We start from the raw sequence: 9,621 nt of genomic DNA, 5'->3' as shown, positions 1-9,621 counted from the left end.
ATTAACATCTCTGTAGGCATGCATGGGTATTCCAGGCCGAGTACCCTTTTCTCTCTTAGTAACATTTCATTGTCTGATTGCTAGTTTCTGCACAAAAAGGTTATCTTAAAACCTGATTTTATCTGATTAATATGTAGACTAACAAATCTTTGTATATTTGGTAGCTTTATGAACTACAACTTCACCCAATTAAACTGCTTAGTCTGGAAGGAATTCTACACACTCTACCCCACTCTGAGTCTTTTGACCTAGGGGAGGAAGGTTTTCCTCATTTGGACCATTGAGGAGACATTGTTTTTTAGGATGAGGTGGATGTACCTGACATCATTTCCTTCAATTGTGGGAAAGCGGGAGGGACAGTGACCTTGGACTCTGCTATAATCAAATTCATCCTTGTTCTGTCTTCCAAAATCCATGACATAGGGGCAGGAGCAACTGCCTCTTCTGACTGGTGTTTACAGAAATGAATGCAGACTCTGAAAGGACCAGTGGGAGAATTCTTGCATCCCTGAATTTAAGGGTGTGACAGGAGGCAGAAATAAAGAGGAAGAACATCCCGGGAGGGGGAAATCCCATCCCAGAGGACCCATTTCTGTGCTCAAATACATTTTTTACAAACAAATAGTAACTGGTCATAATACTTTGCACGCCATGTGATTCTGAGGAGCATATTCTCTGGCCAGTGCATGTAATTCCCTGTATACTGAGGAGAGGAATATGCCCCAAAAGTTTTATGGAATCTTATGATGAAGAGGAATACAGCCTTGTCTCTGTTTCTTCCCACCTACTCCTGGCTATTATTTCTATAGCTCTACAAAGGTCTGCTGTAACTAATTTGCTTCCTTCCCCATCCCAAATAGTTTTCTATAAATGGAAACCCCTGCTTTGCAAAGAGGTTTGGAAATGAGATTTTTCATTTTAAAAGCATTATTATAACATGGCAATATTCCACCACCACCCCTGCCAAGCTTCCCCTCTTAATAAATGTCAGCAGCACTCGCCACAGTCCAGCTCTCCCTCTGTTTGGCAAGCTGCTTTCGCAGTGGATGATAAAACCTGGCATGGATAAACAGTAAATCTTATTAGTGATGCCCACACGTGCTGTGTAAGGGATTGTATGTGATCTACAGTACTAAAGGAAAGCACACATTATGATTACAAAAGGGAAATTGGGAAGGGTTCATCTCTATGGTTGCTAAGTCAGCATAGGCAAAGCTTGCACATATTATTTTTTAAAATGGATTGAGATAAATATATATTTCAACCCATTCTGTTTTCCATGCACAACACACAAGAATTTAGGAAAGCGGAGATTTCAGATTCACAGCAGTACTTCCTCTTTTCTTATGCTGCACTTTCATAGTTTAATACTTAGCACTTATATAGGACTTTACAGTTTCAAGTCACTGCCATTGGCTAATTAAACCTCACTGTGGCCCAGTGATTCCCATTAAAAAGTCAACATTTACCCAGATACTGTACTGCCCAATGAGCAATGATGCTGGAGATACTGCACCTATTTCCTGTTCTAAGAATAGGGAACTGCCATGATTTCCAACAGTGGGTGACTGTAGATGAATGCTGAAATTTTAATAATGACCACTATAAGTAGTATCATCCTTCTGTTACAGATGGGATATCTGAAGGGTTCGGTGCTTGATTCTCATTTACATGAAGGCCGCTTTACACCATTGTGGCAGTGTAAAGAGGCCTTGAGGTAGATGTAAGTGTAATTTACTCAGCTGTAAGGCCTCATCATGTTTCCAGGGCTGCATCAAGCAGTCTTCGTGTAAATGAGAATCAGGCCCTAGCTGTGCTGCACATTGCCATTGCCTAGATTTATGCTCAGGAGTTCCTAGTTTCTAGTCTTGTACTTATGTCCATAATGCTTTTTTACATGAAGAAAGCTTTCAAATTCACCACACCCAGGCCTTGTCTACACTGGAGAAATCTGCCATGCTAAATCACCAGAAGATGAAGATCACTGGCAAAATAACTATAGCGGTGCAAATAGTCCTCCCACTACCACCTCACAGCACATTGACCACTGTTTATAGCCTGTGTGGTCTACTTTCTGCACTTTGTCAGAAAGGGCTAAGTTTGCTGAAAACACTTATGTATACAAATAGCACAGACAGCATGGAGCTAGTGGTATGCTGTTTTCACAGTGATCAGCGTCTCTGATTTTACTTTGATTCTATCATCAGCATGTATCTGAGGAGGCCACTGTATGAGAATGCTGCCAGCTGGCTTGACAGCCAATGTGCAGGCATTAGTGGCCATCTGTGAAGATGAGGCGATCCAGGACTGCTGGAAATTGGTCTTTCGCATTACTTTAGTGTATGGCTGGGTATCTGAGCTACTGGGTACCAAGCTGAGTATTGCTCAGAGTGGCAAAGAGTACTGAGAGAAGGTAAAGGGACTGAAGGTTCAAGAAGAATAAGGCTTGGGATAATTACAGTAGACCTGGCTCGTGCTGAAAAATGTGCCCCTTTTACAACAAACTGGACTGATTTCTTAGAATTCACCCTTCTACACAGCCTGAGATGCTTCTGAATAGCATGGAGGTTTCTTGCAGTGCAATGGTGATGGAAAAAAGGAGAGCACTAGATCTGTGAACCTGGTAGACCAGCAGGACAAGGATCCAGACTAGGTGATTCCAGACATGTTGCTGGAATCTCAGGATCAAGAGATGGACGTGGAGACTATGCCTAGGCCATTTCTGCAGGAGGCAGAGTAGGAGAGATGCCCTCTATAGCAGGTATGCAGATTTTTATTGTAAAATATATCAATGGGAGCTGATTTTTTAGGGTTGGGGACAGAAAAATGTTTTCCATGTTCCTATGAATGCTGTTGTTAGCGGTGGTGAATAGGGGATAATGCTTCATATCAAGGTGGAAGTGTCCAACTCTCTCCCTGACTCTTCCATGCTCTCCTCCCCTACAGAATGAGTGATAGCTACTGATGTTCTGCTCAGCAGTCCACTCAGTTCAGTTCCCCTGTAATCCACCAGGGTCATCATGTTCTTCAGTAATGTTCCCCCTTGCTTTCTGATGCAGTTCAGGGTGGAAGTGCCTGCTTTGGTGTGCACAGTGATTGGCTGTGCCATGTCATGCCTCATGGCCAGATGGACAAGAGAGGAGAAAAAAGTAAAAAGTAACATAGAAATCACAGTGAAAAAGATCTAAAAATAAGATACTATTGCAATAAATTACATATTGCGCATATTAGTATAAATGTTCATGTGACCTTGTATTTCTCAATCCATATATAGTTTGCTGCTTATATCTACTTGCAATCAAATTTTATTTTTTATTTCTGTTTAATGCGTGAAAAGCAGTTTTAGGCATATTTTGCTGGCAGCGTGATGTGCAGATAACTACAGACCATGAGAGTAGGGGAACTAATTATGCTGTCTATCCCACCAGCTCTGATTGACTAATCAGTATGTCCACAAGATTTCAATCCTTAACGTTATTTCTCCCCAATACTCTGGAGTTATGTCCAAAAGCCTGTGCAAAACAAGTCTGCTAGCCTTACAATCAGTTTTTGGGGCACTGACTATTTCCCTCTACCCCACAGAAGCTCAAATAACTTCCTCATTAACAATGCTGGTTCTCGAATATCATCCATGCAAATGAAAACTGCTTTTCTGTTCCCTGGCTGGAAATCTTTGTTAATCCAGTTACGGTGACCACCTCCTGGCCATGCTCCCTTCCTCACATTAATCTAGCACCCTCACTCACCCTTATAAGTGTTGTGTGTGATTTCTAATAATACATTCCTACCATCTCTAGTCAAAGAAGAAAGTGCCTTGTGACCAAGAACTGGAATTCAAAACTGAAATGAAATTGTTACTTTTAATCACATGCCTTATTGTGTCAAGGAAGGGGATGTGCTACTGTTATGATTATTAACTCTTTCCTTTCTTATTTCTCAGTTTAGTGGCCACTGTAGACATCCCAGAACAGACATGGGGGCAAGCAGACTGGATCCATAGAGATGGAATGACTAACAGACTTGAAGTCTAGGAAAAGCAAGAACAGGGAAGACTTAGACATGCACAGATATATGAATAAAGGCTTGAACTGCACATATACATTTGAGGAGCATAAAATAAACCAACTTTGAGAAATAGGAAGGTTTCAGACAGGATGACAGGGAAATGATGCAGGGTTCATTTCAGAAGGAATGAGATATGCAAATGGAGACCAGACATCTCCAAAAGGAAATGTTCATCTATTATGTTAGGGCTCAAGCATAACTGAAGTGTTGATTCAACAACTAGCTGTTACATCTATGCCTGCAACCCCCGTATAGGTCAACGTTTTGAATCAGGATACCACTACTTATTGGATTACCTCCTACTCTTGCCACGTCATAGCCATTCCGCTCCTTTACAAGCACTTGGAAAGGAAAACCGGAGTCCCAGTGAGATGCACTTATGAACCTGGATGATAGTATCTCTATTGCTTTTTAAAGTGTACCTACATCCATTTGTTTTGCTGTTGCAGCTGGCCTGCAACTTTGTGTGTAATAGAGGAGCTTCTGGAGTCCTTGTAATAGCTCCCAGAATCCATTGCTTCAGAGAGCTGAGCAGAGAACTGTGGAAAAAAAATCCAGCGGGCAGTGCAACAACAACTATGTAACAGAGCACAAGTGTGTACACACGGCAAAAATGCAACCAGAACAGAATGGCTAGTGTGGACACACTGCTACATTGATACTTAGGGCAGTGTCATCCACGATTCACACCAGTTCAGTTACAAATGGTTCCATTCACTACTGTAGACAAAGCCTTAAAATATGATTCCACTTACTTTCCACACATTGTTAATCATTTTCCTTAGCACCTTTGCTAATTTAGCTTATGTCGGCTTTTACAGAAGGTTTATCCTCTCTCAGCTTTTCTCTTCTTATTTAAGTTGATCCTGCCGTGAACTCATAATCATCGGTTCCTGCTATCAGAATCATTTTCATGTCAAATGAAATCTGATTCTTACAAAATAAAAACCATTATGAACTTTTGTCCCCAGATGGAACTGAAACTAAACCAAAGCTTTTGGAAAACTCAAGGACGATCAGTTAATGTTTTTACAGTTATTTTTCATTTCAATGCAGTCATTGCTTTACCTGTTTAAGTTGTGAAGCAGAAATAGAGAAATATTGTGAAAAAGGCTTTTCTCACTAATTCTGGCTCCGCTTTGCAGATCTCAGAAGCTAGAATCATTATCCAAACTTTTGGGTGCTTAGCTGAACTGAACTACCAAGACTTTGGAGTTGTGTCAGTTTCCGAGCAGGCTAGAAGGGTTTGGACTTCTGGAATATGTTGTTTCTTTGTTGTGAGAAAAATGAACAGACACGGACTTGGGATATTTTTTCTTAGTCTACTTTTTAGATTGTTCCTCTTATTGCAGTGAATAAAGACGCATAAAACCAACAAAAGCAGCAACAAAGCTTACACACATGTAGCACAGCATCACTTTCAGGGCTCTATCAAAGCATCTTTGTGTTCAAACTTTAAACCTATGTGTCACTAGACACTGCTTCCAACTCCTGTGTGTCGGTGTCTGAACCTACCACAAACACATTAAAACTCTGTAAGATCACATACCTTTTCTGTCATTCACAGTCACTGCCACCGGCCCTATGCCATTCATAATTACTCCTCCTCCACTCAAGGCTGCCAATCTGTCTGGAGTTACAAAAGCAGAGTCATTTTAATTTGTTCTAGGAATTTATGCCTTAAATCTTGACTGCACTAAAAAAAAAAAAACCAACAACAAAAAACCAAAAACCCAGTGCTGATAGCAGGTGTCAGCAACAAAGAGTTAAACCAGTACTGAGCCTAGTTTATCCGCAAATGTGCCAAGGATAGACTTCAAAGTTCAGCACTGTTTCAACTGCATTCATTCCTATCACCCTGATGTATGCAATAGATACTTTTCTAGTGTTGACAAAGTCTTAGTTCCCCATTCAGCTGCTGTAAGCACTGCTTTGTTAAGACTAATCTGTTAAAACAATTGGAAACCTGCTGTGGTTTTTAACCCTTTCTGTGAAGAGAGGAAAGCACTTCAAATATTACCTCTGTCAATGAAATTGTTTTCATTTCTGTACTTATCTGCCAGTGGGTGACCACATCAGCGGGTGACTGAGATGTTATAATCACCAGTTTTTGGCTTCCCTCTACTATTTGGGTTCGCCAGTGGGTGACCACATCAGCGGGTGACTGAGATGTTATAATCACCAGTTTTTGGCTTCCCTCTACTATTTGGGTTCGGCTAAAAGCCCCTCCCCGGGCCTAAGGGGAGGAACTACTGGGCCCGGGACTCAACTAATTTTGGGCGACAACAAATGAGAAAACAGGAATAGGTGTGAAGGTCAGAGGATGAAACGGAGGGAACCTGACGGGGACACCGAGCAGAGAACCCTGGACAGCGCCCACTGCTCCTCAAAAGAAGCTAAGGAGTCAGCGGACGTGGCCCAGAGGAACTCTGCCCAGATACAGGAGTGGGCGGAAGAACGGAAGTAGGTCCCACAGTCGCAGAGCACCTCCGCCAACCTCCTCTCCCTTGGGTTGTAGATGGCCAGCTTGGCCAAGGTGAGGAGGAGGTTGACGAGGAGGTCCTGCGACTTTGTGGAGCCACGGACGGGGTGTACATAGATGAGAAGGTGTGGGGAGAAGTGCAGCCAGAACTTCAGAAGGAGGTTCTGGAGGAGCCGGAATAGGGGATGCAACCTGACACATCCCAGATATATGTGCGCCAGGGTCTCCCTCATGCCACAAAAGGGACAGGTATCGGGACGAGGGGTGAACCGCGCCAGGTACATGCCTGTGCTCACAGCTCCATGAAGGAGCCACCAGTCAATATCCCTGGTGGAATACAGCCTGGCCCACTGGGGTTCTTCACCCTCAACAGGTGGTGAAAGATCCCGCCACTTGGTGTCAGGGTGGGACACGAGGGCAAGGAAATAGAGAGTGTGGAGCATGAGCATGTATAGGTGTGCCCATGGCGTGGTTTGGAAGCACACTGGCTGCAGAGGGGTTCGGAGGGAGGAGAGCCCCATGCGCCAACCCAGCACTTGGGGATCCACCCAGTCCCCCTGGCCGTAGTCCAGGAAGTCTCCGATCTTGGTGATACCTGCCTGGATCAGCCTCTAGCGTGCTTCCCTCTAAGAGCAAATCAAATAAAACAAGCTGTAAGAGGCACTGGGTCTGATCCTCAGGTGGTGGAAATTAGCATAGCTCCATTGACTTCCAGGGAGCTACACCAAGTAACCATGGCTGAGAACCTAGCCCAACACACCTAGTACTTAAAACACAGGGCTGGGCGTGAAGAGACTTGGGTTCTCTTCCTGTATGACGCTGGGGAAATTTCTTTACTTTTCTTAGTCCCATTTCCCCATCTGCAAAGAGAGAATACTCATACCCTACCTCACAGTGCTATTGTAAGGCTGCTTTCTTTCACTGAATGTTTGTAAAATGGTTTAGTGTTTTAAATTAAAGGTGCTATGAAATTGCAAAGTAGCTGTAGTATTACCAAGCTGAAGCTGGGACTGGTAAAAGAGAGTCCATATGAAAACACAAATCTTTTCAATAATAGCAAAGGAAACATAGGGCCAAAACATTTCTTTTGTATCAATGGTCTTTTATACAAATTTGCTCGAATGTGCAAGTCACCCTTCAGTGAATAACAGATCAAAGTAAGTCCCTTAATATTTTAAAAGGTGATCAGAAAAGCCTGCAAGACCTCATTATAGGGTTCTGTGTTTCTGCTATAATAGATGATCATGTCACTGACACCTAAAGAATGCATCTCACCATTCTGCTTTCTGGTGCTTTAGACATTAATGACCTAAACTTTAGTAGGGGAAACACAGCCCCTTGAACTCAGATCTCAGCATGTAGGTGAGTGAGAGAAGCCAGCACTCAGTTATTTTTGTTTTTAAATGCATATTTGCAATGGCTTGATTCTCAACTGGATAAATGTGCAATTATCTGCAGTTTTAATCCTTTTAAAAATATTTCAGTCTATATTTAATGGCCAGTGGTTTTACTAGAAAAACAAACATACAATTTAGGTAAACTGCAATTTTTAACTCCCTGCCCCCTTTTTGGTTTTAAACAACACCTGTAAAGCTCATCTTCACCACTTAAAGCAGCGTGGCTTGCATCTGAACATTCACTGCTTAACAGAGTATTTCTGTATTGTCTTCTCCACCAGGACTTGATAGTGTTTAGTGAGGATGAGCGGACTCCCTCCACCACCACTTTGCTACCTCTGTTTCCTGCTGAGGGCTCTTCAGATGGACGACCACCAGAGGTGCTGGCTGCTGCCAGTGACTCCTGGAACAGAAGTACGATGGCTAAACAGTTCAAAATTTATGCAGGGGCAGAAGTTTTGCATTAATACAGACTCTTTAACTGAACGAGCTTTGCCAAAATCAGTCAGCTTGGGAGGCATTTTATTTAACCACTTTATTGCTGAATAACATAGCTGGTACATGGGGCAAAACTCAGATCAGCTTCTGGCCTATGTATTCTGTAAAGTACTTCAAAGGAATAGTGCATTCCAGTGGAAAGGGAAAGAGTTAATTGAAATGGGAAGAGCTCAAAAGGTTCAGTTTGATTTTAGGCAGCCATCCATAAATGTGGATGCTTGTTCTGACTCTGTCTCCTTTGGCTCCCTCCCTTCAACCCTATGATATTAATTAGACCCCCTATAATCTTCTCTAACAATGCTGCTGCATGTAGGACATCAGCTTCTTTGCTTGTCCATGGGCACACTCTGTATTTACATTTTCCCTACACTCGGAGCTTTCCCTCTTCAGAGGTGCACTCTGAGCTCATTGCTTGCAAGACTGGAATACAATGGAGCATGAGACAACTAGAGAGGCTGTCAGTACTGCTAGACAGCAGGATGTTCGTATGGTAGTGGGGAAAGGTTATAGGAAGCAGGGACATGTGGAAAAGGAGTTATAAGGAGGCAACTGGGGAAGGGAGTGAAAGAAGAAGGTAGGGCATGAAGCTGGTGCTGTGGAAGGGGTCTAGAAGGAAGGGAAATTTTTTGAGGCTGTGGAGAGGGAAATATGAAGCATAAAAACAGGTCAGAATCATTTCAGAGAAAGGGCTGAGATTCAGTTTAGTCAATACTTTTGAGACCAAGATTGTCTCTGAAATGGTGTTATTTGTATATTGATTTCTAACAGCTGATGCTGGCTTGTTATTTTTGGAAGTAGGAGCAGTTCAGCTTCTCCCCAATATGGTTTGTATTTTTCTCCTCTCTACTTCATTAGGATAAAAGAATCAGCTTCCTTAAGAAGAGTTCATGTGTTCCTGCTGCTGTCTCTTCTCCTGCACCTCAAGTGCGAGTTCTGTGACATCACAACTGATTGCCAAGGAGACAAGTGATGTCACAAGCAGAGGATTAGAACCTCAGGCACAAGACACGGGGTGAAAGAATAATAAGCAGCTGGAGCAGGTGAACTCTCAAGGAACCAAGATCCTGTTTTCATGCCAACGCGTGTCTCCTTAGTGATAAAAAATGAGGGGGAGTGAAATGCAGGAAATCTCATAGCTTAAAAGCTGAATTTGTTTTACATTTTTAAAGTCTTCCATGA

General features: G+C 42.7%; 1 protein-coding gene across 2 annotated transcripts in view; it reads right to left on the bottom strand.

Moving 5' to 3' along the window:
- The window catches only part of GRAP2 (GRB2 related adaptor protein 2), an 83,558-nt gene extending 77,873 nt beyond the window's left edge, over positions 1-5,685 (bottom strand). For both annotated transcript variants that reach the window (XM_067559035.1, XM_067559037.1), the window contains exon 1: positions 5,615-5,685. The gene's annotated coding sequence lies outside the window, so the exon portion shown is untranslated. The remainder of the gene's footprint in view (positions 1-5,614) is intronic.
- Positions 5,686-9,621: the final 3,936 nt, after the last annotated feature.

The sequence above is a fragment of the Emydura macquarii genome, unplaced genomic scaffold (genome assembly GCF_026122565.2).
Source record: "Emydura macquarii macquarii isolate MOO-44397 ecotype Brisbane River unplaced genomic scaffold, CSIRO-AGI_Emac_v2 contig_2205, whole genome shotgun sequence".
NCBI classification, from domain to species: domain Eukaryota; kingdom Metazoa; phylum Chordata; order Testudines; family Chelidae; genus Emydura; species Emydura macquarii.
The sequence above is the reverse complement of the archived record's forward strand: the minus strand, read 5'-3'. Positions and strand labels throughout refer to the sequence as shown.